The 14055-nt window shown below is 46.8% G+C and overlaps 1 protein-coding gene across 1 annotated transcript in view; it reads left to right on the forward strand.

Moving 5' to 3' along the window:
* Positions 1 to 2660: 2660 nt before the first annotated feature.
* The window catches only part of PCDH11X (protocadherin 11 X-linked), a 426737-nt gene continuing 415342 nt past the window's right edge, over positions 2661 to 14055 (forward strand). The window contains exon 1 of the mRNA XM_068157468.1: positions 2661 to 3137. The gene's annotated coding sequence lies outside the window, so the exon portion shown is untranslated. The remainder of the gene's footprint in view (positions 3138 to 14055) is intronic.

Consider the following 14055-nt stretch of genomic DNA (forward strand, 5'->3'; position numbering starts at 1 on the left):
GCTGATTGCTCTTGCACAGGACAAACCCTCATGAGGTCATTCCACAGCTCAGTAACAGTCAAACCACATTATTATTTTTTTTCAAGCAATAATCTTTAATTTAATTTAATCTGAAGCAAATAGGACAGGAACCTGGCAGTGTCCCAATGATACATCTATGCCTTCATCACTTGCCTCTTCTGGGGTGTAAAATGCAGTTCCATTAGGGGATGCTCTTCACGGGCTCGGCTATTTCAGGAATTCCTCCCAACAACAGTTCAATGGAACAAGTTTAAAGAGCCTGACAACAGGTCCTGATCCATGTGCCTTCAGTGTGGTGCAAGCGAAGCACCCGCAGCTGCACACGGCTTTTATTTGCTGTCCTTTTGTGGCCTATAGGAACTTTATTTCACACTGTATTCCAAACTTTTCAGAAGCGGGTAGGTTTAACAGACTGCTGGGCAGTACGCTCAGCATCCCGGCGTGTGGCAGCTGGGACACAACTAACCAGCAGGTCATCTTCTGTTTGTACATAACGAGGAGCCCCTGCTGTCTGTGTGCATATGGGACAAAAATAATGAAGTCACAACTCCACTGAAGTCACAGAATTTAGCAGCCAGGGTAGTGAAACACAAGGGGTGTGTGGTCAAAGTCAGACGACTGACATTGGTTAGAGAAATACAGCCTGGAAGAAAAGGACCCACCTATCTCCTCTGGAGTATTTTAGCATGGTTAATGGCCAGGCAATTGTTCATTCGAGTGCACGTTCAAAGCTTCTCACTGAATACAGGAGTTAGTAGATAAGAGAGATACAGCTCCCTGAGCGACCCGGGAATTTTAGCTTTTTAAAGCTCTCTCATCCTCTTTCTTATACACCTCTATTTCAGAGAAATTCTGGCCTTAAAACTATATTTAGTGATAAAAGTGAGAGATCACCTACATCTCGCTGCAGTGAAAAAGGTAAAACAAGGCTTTCACACGCATTTTCATAGTATTTTTAAAGACGGCCGGAGTGTGTGCTGTCCGGGTACGTGCAATTTCGCTTCTTGCTCATCAGGAAAGTTTAAAACGGTCTCCTCACCCAGCGGCAAAACACGGAGAAATGCTGAATTATTTACTAATAAATCTTGCGTTCGCTGAGAAGGGCCTACTGCAGGCACTGGCAAAATACTCCAAATAATTCCAGGCACTCCAATTATTAAAATCAACGCCACAAATTAGCTGTTAATTAAAGGCTGTTTTCACGCAAGCCACAAGCAGCTGAACTCACCGCCACGGCCGCACTCTGCGCTGCCTGCTCTGCGCTGCCTCGGCACAGGCCGGGCTCTCGCCCCTAACGCGGCCAGCGGCGCCCGGGGCAGCGCCTGCCGAGCGGGGTCCCAGCGCCCGTCCCCGCTTGGCAGACCCCGCAGGCTGCCGCGCTCCTGCACGGCGCGCGGGGCCCGACCCGGCAGGGACACTGCGGCTCGACGGCAGACAGGCATCCCCCAGGCCACCCTTGCTCTCCCACCCGCCTCGCCCCGTCTCAGCTGGTCCCCGTCTGAGGTTGCGACGCGATCCGCGGCTCGTTCCCGGCGCCCCTGGCCGGGTCTCCCGGCCTCACCGACACCTCGGCCCCGGGGAGCGCCCGCCGACGCGTGCGGGACGCCCGTGCGTTCGCCGCGCTTCCGCGCCGCCCTCCCGAGCGCCCAACACCCGCCGCCGGGAAAGGTTAGGCTCAGCCGCCGGCTTCGAGCCCCTGCGTGGGCACCGTGCCCGGGAAAAGCGTTCCGCCGCAGCGCCGCTGCCCGGCGCCCCCCGCCCGTTCCCGCGGAGCCTCGGCGACGCGGCTGCTCTGCATCGGGAGCTGGCTCCGCCGGCGGCTCGCAGCCTCTCCCTCCCCGTCTCGGGCTCCGCCGGGGGGGCGAAGGGAGCATCTGCCGCACTGCCGAGGTCGCGGCCCCGCAGCGGGGCGCCGGGTGGCGGAGCTGGGGGCGGCGAGCGCCTCCGAGCGCCTTTGCGGCCACGGGCGCTGCTCCAGCCGGGGCCGCGCGAAGGCGCCGACGGTGGGGTCGCTCATCCCCCGCTTCCCGCCGCTGTGCAGGCGGCGCGCGGAGGCAGGGGCACAGGAGCGACCCTCCGGCGCAGCGCTCTTCCGCACCCCCGCGCTGGGAGCGCCGCGCCCCGCTCCGGACCCGAGTCCGGGGCCTGAGGGTCCGCCTTCCCCGACCCCGGGCGGGGCAGCACCGCCGGGCCTCGCCGGGCCCGCGGCTGCGGGGCGGGGGGTGGGGGGTGCCGCCAGCGGGGACTGGGGCCGCCCTCCCGGCGAGGCGGCGGAGGGGCCACGCCGCCGCTATCGGGGGATTCTCCGCGAGGAGCAGGCAGGGCGGCTCCGGGAGGGGGAACCCCCCTCGGCTCGGCTATTCGCATCCCCGGTGTCGCCCCTCCTCCTGGCGGTGATGTCAGCCGCGGGGAGGGTCGGCTGGCAGCGCCAGAGCAGGGCGCGGGCGGCCGCGGCAGAGCCGAGCCGGAGCCGCCGCTGCCGCCGCCGGGACAAGCGCGGGCTCCGGGGCGCCGCGGGCACCGCATCCCGAGCCCCCCCAGGCAGCGGCCGCCTGGGCCAGCAGTCGGCCCCGCCGGGAGGCGGCCGAGCAACAGCGGCGGCGGCTTCCCCGCGCGGGGATCCGCGCTGCGCACCGCTCCCCTCAGCCGCCCGGCGCGGAGAGCTCCGCGGGGCTGCGCGGCCGAGCGGCACCGAGTGCCGGCTCTCTCCGCGCAACTTCGCTTACGGCGCAGGACCTGAGCGGGCTGCTGCGGGGCTTCCAGGGCGCGATCGCCTTTCCATCCTTTTTCAGCTGCAAAAGCCAATAATTCGATAACCCAGCAGAAATAAAACAAACTCGGGCTTATCTAAAAGTTAGGATACCTTCCCCCCCCACCCCCACCCCCTTTTTCTTTATAATTTCTTTTACGAATTTTATTCCCTATGTGGAAGTCGCCTGAGAACCGTGCTCGGCACGCTGCATGGGAAGAAGCGGCTTGTGTTTTGGATGGAGGATTTGCTGTTGCGGAGCGGGCTAACTTCCATGCAGTGGGGTAGCCTTCACTACTCTTAACGCCTTGATGATGTGCGGAGGAGCCCGTTTAGCTTGACATCGTGTGCAGAGAAGGCACTGAAGGTAAGAAGGAGGCTCGGGGAAAGGGGGATTTTTCTATCCTTTTCCATGGTATCTTTTGTCCAGCATCCCCCTTTTCAGCAGAGCATCAGCAGTTCACCCAGAACAGTATTGACAGGCTCAAACTGATCGAGTGAAATGAAAGTCTGCTCCTGTGAAAAGTGCATGGAGCTCACTGGTGACTACAAGAGATGCATTTATTTTTAGTCTGATAACAGCACATTGATGCTCTGTGCTCACGGCACGGACACTGAGCTAACTCCCACAGCTCAGGAATGAGATCTACGGTCTCAGCCTCTGACGGGCAGTTTGCATTGGCTGCTGCATTTTGTTGAACGTATACCCCCCTCTTTCTCCCTAGAGCATCCCATCAGCCTGTTTGATTTGTGTTTTTTTTGCAGATACAGTGTCTAGTATTAATGAGAGAGGGAGAGGAATGGGGGGGGGGAAAGCATATGGAACATTTTATTGATGTGATCATAATCCTGTAATGGAGATTGTGTTAAATGAGGATTGCATCAAAATGCCTTGCTGCTGTGGAGAGAGGAGAAAGCAAAAACTATGCTGGATTGTAAATGAAGTTCTGTGATTGAAGGATTTTCTTCAGCCATTAAGGGATGTCTGTAAGCTTGAAGTTGATGTATATGTGGAGTACTGGAATGGGATAAAACCAGATCAAGCTGAAATATATTTTAATTTCCTCGAGCTCTGGAGACAGTTAGAATTGGTTAGAGGCATTGCAGTGATGGCCAATGAATTCTTGGTTTCAGCTATGGAGACCACAGAAAGGCAAGGAGTGAGGAGAACACAGGAAGGCAAGGAGAGAGAATGCAGAAAGGCAAGGAGAGAATGTGGTCGTTTGGGGAAAAGAAGGGTGGCTCCTTTGTGACTTTGGCCATAATGGCACTAAGCTTACAGCCTGCTGGTTACAAGCAAACACCTTGTAGGCAATCTGGAAAGCAGGGGATTTATCTCATTCTCCTTTTGCAGCCTTGGTGTAGCTGCCTGTAAGAAGTAGCTGCAAGGTGTGTGTTAAGAGGCAAACAGGGACTTATTGCCCCTCTCAGACACTGAAAGGAACTGTAGGTTTGAGAGTGATGGAGTCGATTCATCTGGTCCTGTCTTTTTGAGCTTGAGTTGATAAATACATACTGAGTAATGTGGCTGCTTATCTCAATTGGCAAAGGAGGGGAGAAGATGTTCAAGTTTATTGAACCAAAGCAGAGCTGAGGACAGGAGATGTTATCAACTCACCCCTGAATTCTTTGTGTGCTAAATTTCACTATGGCATGGAGAACTGAGCTACAAAGAGCACCTTCATCCAACCGTACTGAAAGAAAACCTAAAGAAGGCAAAGATATATTTTACCTTTTTGGTTGTCAGCAGTGGAGGTAGCATTGATCTGTCAGGTTGCACAGGTCAAAGGAGGTCAGAGAGGAAAAAAGTTAGTTATTTAATTATTTATGTGCTCACAGTTGCACAGACACAAAGAAAGTTGGCATACAAATAATCCTCTTGGGGTGGTTTTGTGCACCCACCAAAGCTGTGAGGGATGGAAGCAGCAGAGACATTCCTGTCCAAGTGCTTGCCAGCCTTTATCTGCACAGCAAAAGGGTTGCTTAAACACCACATAATATAGAGCAAACCCAACCCAAAGAGCTGATGTTCTCAGAAGTAATTTGTTTTCCCACTTGACTCTTGTGCAAACCCAAGGTAATAGCTCCACAGTTCACCCTCTCTCCTGCTGCATATTTGGCATAAAGTTGAGACAGAAACACTCAAAATAAAATGAAGAGAAGCAGCCTAAGCGTATTGAATTCCTCTTAAGCATTTTATTTTGGCAAAAGATGACTTTTAGTGAATTGTAAGAGATGAGTTTGGAATATTCATGGCGAGGCTCCAGGGAGCTTAGTGTTAGCTCAGTAGGCAGAAGCCTCATCTTCTAAAGAGATATCTGGAAAAAGATGTCTTTAAATTTCAAGCCATAATCAGTTGAGACTGTTGGTTTCCACATTTTAAAATCATTTGCTACGCTGCTTAGGGGAATGGTGCTTCATCTGGAAGAGAAAACAACTATTCCTAGCTCACTTTTTTACAGAGAGAGCCAGCAGTGTGCTCTAATTGTGCTTCTGTATGTACAAATGTTCCAGATTCGACTCTGTTTTGTATCAGATAACAGCTGAGGAAAAAAATTGTCTTTTGAAACCATGGTTATCCTTGCAGATCTTGGTCTGTATGTTTGCTACAGAAGAGCTCTGCTTCATGGCTGCATTGTTCATCCTTGCAGCATTTCTTCAACTGTGAGCCTTGCTATAGTTAAAGGATAATTTATATTCAGTGTAGTTCTGTCTGCTCATTGGAATTGGCTTTATACATCACAGCCTCTGCAAGAAAGGAGATCAAAGATCTGGACCTGTGGTCCTGTATGGCATTTGTATTCTACATGGACTTGAGTAATCCTGCACTGGGGCCATTCACGCTCCCACAGCTAAGAACATGTCAGTCTTTGCATTAAAACACCCATTTGCTTAGCAGTTTAACAGCCACTTTTAGAGACGGGCTCTCAGCTCAAGCTGAACACATGCATATAGTGAAGGCAAAGATGTGGGAAGCAATGGAGTATAATAACAATTGGAATTTGCTACCAGAGGACTGTTGAGTTGGGTTTGTATGAAGTGTAGTAGGAAACAATACCTGCCCGAAAAATGTAGAGATGGAAGGGAGAAAAAGAAATAATTAATCCTTTCTGCTTTGGAGAGCCCCTTGTGGATCCAGGTGAGGGTTTCTACCTGGATTTTGAGGGGGCCTGTGAGTGCCTAAGTGAAAGGAAGGCTTTTCTTAAAAAGCAGCTCTGGCTCAAAGCAGGAGTTGGCCAGATCTCAGTTCAGTGGGCTTCTCTTTCAGACCGCATTACAACTGATGCCTCTGGCATGACTGCGCTTAGTTCTTCTGAGAAAACAAAACCCTACCTCTTGTATGTTCCTCAGTGCAGTTGTCCTTTCAGTAAGTCTAACCATGGACGTTTTGGAGCACTCTTGATTGTCCTAGACAGGTATTCAAGGCGTTTAGGGGCTGCTGGTGCTGCTAAAGCGCCCTTGCCAGGTGGTTCACCTGAGAACAGCCGACGCAGCAATCGTGGCTGCCAGCAGGGGAGAGCCAGTGGGACTGGTGGTCAGCTGGCACTTGAACAGAACCTTTTCTTCTAAGGTATCACAAGGTCTTTGCCAGTTGTCTGTTCAGTTAGATAGACATCTTCCAACAGTGCAGTTGTTGCTTCATGTGTGCAGACAAAGGATGGGATTGCTTAAAACAGCTCTGTGCATAGTTGATGCTAGAAGTTAAAGGACTAGGATTAAAAATACACCCGGATCCAACCTTGGTTGTGTGTGCTGCATAGTAGCCCATTCCAGTAGCACATCTGAAGCACAGTATGTCCTGTTCCAACTATTTTGAAGGGGATGAAATAAACGAATGTTATGTGAAGGAAAGTCCTGCAACTGATGTAAAAATTGATAAGGGAGATTACTGTGTCATTCTTGGCCCCAAGTGTCTCTTTCTGCAGTGAGATCACTGAGAGGTATCTTGCAACAGCTGTCTGTCTTCAGGGCAGAGGAGCAGCGGTGACCATGTCTTTCCTGGGTCTTCTGAGCATTCATGCTCCCTCCGAATATATAGGCAAGTAATGTGAAGCAGGACATTTAGGGTGGGAATGGGAATTTGATTATCCCTTAAGATCTGTGAGGAGGCTCCCATTCTCATTATCCAGCAGTAAAGTAAGAAAATGGTTTTCAAACAGGGTCTCAGAATTAGTCGAGTGACTTGCCAGGAAGCATAAAAACTTCTACAGCTTTTACATGTTTAAAGCTTCACTCAAAGAGGAAGTTAATCTGTCCTTAAATTTGTCTTTAAGGTGTTATATGGTGATTAGGAGTGGGATTAGTGGAAATTACATTCTGAGTGATAGCAACAGTATGTACCAGAGGTGAATGAAAGGCAGAGATGTTTTGTAATCTTCAGGAAAGTATTTAGGAAAAAAACCATGTGTTCCCAAGCAAGAAACCTGCAGCAACCAGGCAGGAGGAGTTAAACCCCTCCAGCACCCCAGCCTCGCTGGCACCGGAGATTGCACAGAGGTGCACAGAAAGGGAACGTAAGAATTAAAATGCAGCTGAAAAGGACTCTGGAATTCAGTCAGGAGATATAATCAAATCACAGGAGCTTGAGTAAGTAAGAAACTGTAAAAGGGTTTCGGCAGCTGTGTCATAATTAAATATTCTTTTCTTTCGAAGGCTTTTGTTATTGCTTTTATACATACCCTGTGAAAATGACTTCATTCAGATACACTTAGAGAATAAATGGTTTCCCATAGGTTAGGTAAGACTTAGCCTTCATGATTCAACATGGCCTGAGCCAAAGCTTCTTACAGTGTGTGAAAGAATTCCTACTGGCACAGGGCCTTCAGATGAGTGCTGCTTGCATGACACAACGGGCATACTTCTGCCACTTGTTTAGGACTTCAGCATGCTGCTGTGGTACAGAAGGCAGGGCTGTGGAGGAGTTGTGCTTGCAAGGATGGTAGAGCCTACGCTGTCAGACAGCAGGTGCTTGGCTGACTCTGCAGGGAAGTTCTTCTTCAATAGCTGTTGTTTCCTTCATTTATGGTGTGATAGACTCTGCAAGGATTGTGTCACTCCAAGGGATCCTGCATCACCCGATCAGCAGAGAGCCAGATAGGTGCTCAGGGAGACAAATGAACATTTGAATAGTTGGAGGCTTCCAAATTCAAGAGTGAAATGACAGAGAGAGGTGGCCCACTGTATTTAAAACCCATCCACTGTGGGTTTAATATGGCAATTCCCTGTGCTAAGAAACTGTTCCTGCTTCATTTTCCTGCCGGGGGAACATCTTGTGTGGTGTATTACTTTGATTGGAGATGGTCGTTTTGGGGATGATTTTCTTCCCTCAAAGAAGAAGAGCTCTAGAAATAAGATGTCACTGGTGATGTAGTCTGTTTGTGTATCAGTGTTTATCTGTTAGATCCTCAAGGACACAGCTTTATTATTTTTGTAAGAATTTAATTAGTAATTATGTGGCTTTATGCTGCCTACTGAAGTAGCAGTAAATACATGCTGAAGGGAAGAACATCCAAGTACAACTTCGGAACGCTTTAGGCACTGCGTATTTCATTGAACCAACTACTTGCACCATCTCTGCTGCTGCTCCATCTTGTTAAATAAATACATGTCCATGTGGGGAAATCTGCTCTGCTGGACCTGTGGTCATACATGAAAGCCACACAGTCTTGTTTCCAGATTTAGTCCCTGGCATGCAAGGTGCATGTGTGCCCACTGGAAGAAAAGTGACAGATTTGAGGGGGATGACAGAATACAGGTTCTGTTGAAATGTAACAGCATGGGCATGGTTACACACAGGAGGGGCTTGGACCTGATGGAGCAGGTTCAGAGGAGGGCCATGAAAGTGATCAGGGAGTTGGAGCACCTCTGCTGTGATGACAGGATGAAGGAGCTGGGGGGGTGTTCAGCCAGGAGAAAAGGCAAACTGAAAGAACCTGAAAGGGGCTACAGGAAGGCTGCAGAGGGACTGTTCCCAAAGGCCAGCAGTGATAGGAAGAAGGGCAATGGTTTGGAATAAGAGAAGAGCAGATTTAGGTTGGACATTAGGAGGAAGCTCTTTAGCATAATGGTGCTAGAACACTCCAACAGGCTGCCCAGGGTTGGCAGTTGGGGCCCCAAACCTAGAGATATTCAAGGTCAGGCTTGACAAGGTTCTGGGCAGCCTGATCTAATAAAGGATGTCCCTGCTGAATGCAGGGGGGTTGGACTGGCTGAGTTTTGGAGGTCCCTTCCAACCCAAATTGTTTTATGATTCTGTTTATGATTCTGTAAAAAAGTCAGGTGGCTGTCTGTAGGCTGTGACTGAGTTACAGGTCATGTTTTCTGATCATTCTCCTGAGAGAAGAAATTTCCTCATTTGGGGAGGAACCAAATTTGATCTCTGCTAGTGGAATTCACAGTTTAGGCCTATGGTTAGTCATTTATGCAGGTTTTGTGATTAAAAATATTCATCTCCCTGCCTTTTGACACACAAGTATGAAAGTGTGTGTCCTGCGAGGCCCAGGCTCACCTGGGTCATTGGTTAGCTTAGGCACGCTGGTAGTTTTCTACCTGCAGTGGAGCACAGCTTCAGTCGGAAGCATTATGGCACACTGCAGGTTGGAGTCACAAATTGGAAGGAGATTTTCTTTGGACTTGTATGATGTTTATGATGGAAAACACAGGCTTGACTCATGTATGTTAAATAGCTGCAGAGTGTGCTCTAAAGAAAAGTGCAGAAGAAGTCTGTCAAGTCTTGAAATGTCATTAAATGGTGACCTCATGGGCGCTGCAATGTGGATACACATCTGGACTCAAATAACTTTGGACCTCACTGTGATAGTTTGTTCAGATTACAGATGCTGTCAGAAATGTGTAAATATATGCAAGATACAAGGCATGAAACTAAAGCTATCATTAAATGGAGTCATGGCTTTACTTTGTCAGTCATTTCATTGACCCCTGGAAAATGTATGTGGCAACGTGTTGTAAGTTGAGGTCTAGAAAACAAGACAACGCAGTAATAATTTCAGGGCTTAAAACTGGGAATGAAATGCAGAAAGTTCATTTTCTTTTCATTTCCCTGCCTTACTCATATGTGAGACTTTACCAGGGTGAAGGGATCCCAGCTGGGGGTTTCATCAGAGTTTCCTGTTATCAGGACTCTGCTCCAGGAGATCAGCAAAGGGCTTGTCAGACAAGGCTATGTTCACATCTAATTACCAGAGAATTCTTTTGAAACTTCATGGTCAGGAGGTCTGGAGTCTTATGATTTATTCAGGAAAACCAGATATGGAGTAAATAAAGGAGTTCATTGTCCTAGTTTGTTTCTTATAGTTTTCTAAGAGAACTGAGAATGTCCTCTTCCTCTGGCCAAATAGCAGCTGAAGTAGCAGGTATTAATCACGGAACAGTTTGAGTTGGAAGGGACCTTTTAAAGGTCATCTAGTCCAACCTCAATGCAATGAGCCAGAGACATCTTCAACTAGATTAGGGTACTCAGAGTACCCAATAACCTGACCTGGAATGGTTCCAGGGATGGAGCATCTATCACCTCTCTGGTTAACCTGGACCAGTGTCTCACCATGCTCCTTACAAATGTATTCTTTCTATCTCCCTCGTCTACTGTCAAACCATCACCCCTCATCCTGTCACACATTACTGCTCTATCTTCCTTGTTTCTGCCATAAATTTGAGGAAGGAAATAACATATGTGTACATGTGTAGTTGTTTCTGGCATTAGTTAAATCTGAGGAATGAAAGTCACAGAAGGGTCCTTAGATACTGGAAAGTAAGTGTGTGGTAATTGTCTATCATCAGTCTGCAATGAGGGTGAGCAGAAATGGAAGGATCAGAGCAAGTTTCATATTCATGTATGTCTCACCACTGCCATTTTTCATCAGTAAGTTCTTTAAAAAGGCCATACATCAGGAGAACACCATAAACCATGCTTTCTTAACAAAAACCCTCTTCAAAAGGCTGCAGGCTTGTGGGCCATCAGTTATATTTATTGACAATATGTGCAGTCAAATATCAGGTGCTTTTTATCTTTCACAGCTTAGCTTTATGCACACCTACAAAGAAAGCTCTTTTCAAGACCTTCTCTCAGGTGATGCTAGCACATAAGATAAAGTGTGTTTGAGATGGCTTCACAGAATATTAATTCAAGGTGTTTCAAGCTACAAAGGGAGCGGGGAAGACATTTGGCATATCAGACAAAATTGGCCACTTCAAAAAAAGCTATTGAGGCACAAATGATCTGTGTTAAAGGAATGTGCCACTGGTGGGGGAGGCCGGAAACTGTTGTGTCCTTCACTGAGGAATGGGTGAGGTTGCGTCAAATGTTGGTTGCCTTATGATGAGAAAGGAACCAGTAGCATCTTCTGGCTGTGGTACTGTGGCAGTTCTGAGCTGTGAGCATTGTTTAACCATCTGAAGCTTTTTTATTGTGTGCTAAAAGAGGAGGTATTCTTGTTGCTAAACCAGACGCTCCCTGAAGAGTTTGGGTGTTGCTTTTGACTGTTTTGAATGGAAGCACTTAAAATTTCCTGCTTTCTTCTCCTGTCCATGAAAGCAAAGAAAATTGGATTTACATGGTGCCCACGCTTTCTCACTTTCTAAATTTGCCTGTTTATTAGAGCATAATATTAGAGAGGGAAGGAGAATTTCTGATGGAAATGCAAGTGCCATTGTAACACGGTGGGGAAAACTTGTTAACAACCCTGCCTTCTTTTTGCCACAGAAAGGAAAGAAGTATAAAGTAACAAAGAATGCATGCTCCCCTTCAATGACAGAGAAACCCCAGTTCTTTTAGTTCTTTGAAAACAATGTGTCTTTGAATTAATTTTGTTAACAGAAGTTTAATAGCAATAAACTAATAATTTTTACCATGGGACCAAGGCAGAACTAATATTTTCCAAACGACTTCTGTATTCTGGGTGTAAAAGTCCCTTCAAAGTGAGTTGGACTCTGAAAGACCACCAAGCTTGTCTTCTTTCAGCAATCTTTTAAGAGTTTTCACAAACATTACCATTTTTGTTAAAGACTGCTTGCACCTCATCCAGGTTTTCTTACCTCTCTTTGGATATTAGGGGCATTCATACTGCTTCACACCCAATATTCAGAATATGGTGGGACTCAAGGATATTTATCCTATCAAAAACCTAAAGCAAGCTATGAGATGAAGCTCAAAACTCCCCATCTTCACCAGAGCTGCATAAAACAAACTCTTAAAAGGGATGACTGTGTCCTTTTTGTCAACTTTATTTTATTCAAGCACATTTTACATACTTCAATAGGGAGGAGGAGCTGAGTTAGAAAAGCTGTCATGGTGTGGGTTGAGTTTGAGGACTGTTACTTCTTGTTTGACATTCTGTGGTTTTTTGGCTCATCAGACAGATGCAGTTAAGCATCAGCCAGTCTGTACAGGTAGCTAAGTGTTACTGAGTTGAGAACTGGGAAAAGACCTGAGTGTGTTTTAGGACAGTCACACTAAGTATGAGTTCCAGGCAGAAAAAGAGGTCCTGTTTACTTTCTGTTCATTGAAACTTTAGAATCCTGTCAGACAAACTGAGACAAAAAAGGAGAAGTTAAGACACTGAAGGAAGGTTTTAATATGAAGGAAGAGAACTGACTGAAATTTGCCTGACTTTATGGTATTTTACTCATTTTGTAATGGTGACCAAAGCTGAAATCCATCGTACTGCCCATTAAGTTGGAGAAGATGGTAACTGTGGTGGTGCATTTCTTGTGACAGGACAGTCTTCTTCTTGACTGGATTGCGGTATACAGCTCAGGTTCAGTAAGAAGTTTCTAAATGATTTCTCTTTGGAATCACTGTGTAGGGTATTTTCAAATTACCAAACGATCTTAATTAACAAAATATTATTGCTGTTTGGGGCTGTGCAGCTTCATGCACTGGGTTAGACAACTTGTGCAGTAGCTGCTTTCTTTGGATGTGTTTTCATCTTGCTCATTTCAAGCAGGTTTCAGGTTTTGATTATTGTTTAATGTTAATGGGAGAATATTAAAACTCAGAATATTTTCCTGTTAAGTTTGCTGAAAGCTTAATGTGGCTTCCTCCAGGTGTAATATCTTCTGAGCCTCCTTAATGTCAGTGTTTTGTTTCTGTTGTCCTGTGCTTTACAACAAGGGCTGTTTAAAAAATAATGTCTGAATCAGAAATAGTGCAACATCAATCTGCAAAACAGTCTATGCTCCCAGTTCCTTGTACCTAATTTGTTATGGCAGGCACAGTACTCTTAGGGTTTATTGTATTATAAACACTAAAAAAGCTTGAAAGAAATCATTAGAAAAAAGGTTTAGGGTAAGTAATTTAGCTGAGGCTGGCAGGTGCTATGGTGTGGCTATTGCAAGATTAACTAAGTTCTGAAAATCCAATTGCTGCAAAGCATTGGGGCTCTGTCTTGATTTAGTCATTGCTGAAGCAGAAGCCATTGCTTTGCTGATCTGCTGAACTGTGATACAGTGGTTGGTGGAGATACTAATCACCAACAGAAACTACTTCCTGAAAAACTTGGGATGCTTCAGTAATTCAAGTGATAACTTGGTCCAGGACATCCCTTTAACTGCTGTGTATGTGGTTATGTAGATATAATGAATATGTGACACGGTGACAAATATGCCTGGTGAGGAAGGCAGATAAAATGTAGGGAACCACTCTGACATTTCAAAATACTCCTGGAAACAGCATCGGTAAATTACCGTGGTGGGAAACTATCTGTTGGTGAGCCTCATGAAAGTTAGACATGCCCAGGTATTTCTTAGTCTGATCAGTGAGGGAATTGCCATGTTTAGTAGACTATTTATGATCCATAAGAATAGAGTAAGGATGCCATCCATCATGCTGTGGACCACAGGCATGGCAGATTTGCTCCTTTGTTTTTGATACATGCAGCTGTGATAGATGTGCTTCTGGTATTAGCTTTGGAGGGTGACGTATGTAAAATCCTTTGTGGGTGGTGTGACCGTTTGAGGCGGTGCCTTTAACAAAGGGACACCATGGCCGAATGTTTTATAAACAAGGGACAGGTCTAAACTAATTTCATTGGTGGATTGGTAGAAAGCAACTTTGAGCTCTGAGTTCAGCAGAGACTAGTCTCAGTCTCACACTTCTTCCCTTCCCTTTCGCAGCTCGCAGCTTCTGGGCTTTCGGCCAGACTGACCTTGAGCAGACAAGGCCTCTACTAACATATAACTGCTTTTAATTAACAATTGCTCTTTTTTCTCTCTTTCTAACCCTCTTTGGGGAAAAAGGGGAGAGAAGGGGGTACAGGGGGAAACCCTTC

Source organism: Melanerpes formicivorus, unplaced genomic scaffold (genome assembly GCF_026170545.1).
Source record: "Melanerpes formicivorus ecotype bairdi unplaced genomic scaffold, bMelFor1.0.p_v2 SCAF_37, whole genome shotgun sequence".
In the NCBI taxonomy this organism is placed as follows: Eukaryota; Metazoa; Chordata; class Aves; order Piciformes; family Picidae; genus Melanerpes; species Melanerpes formicivorus.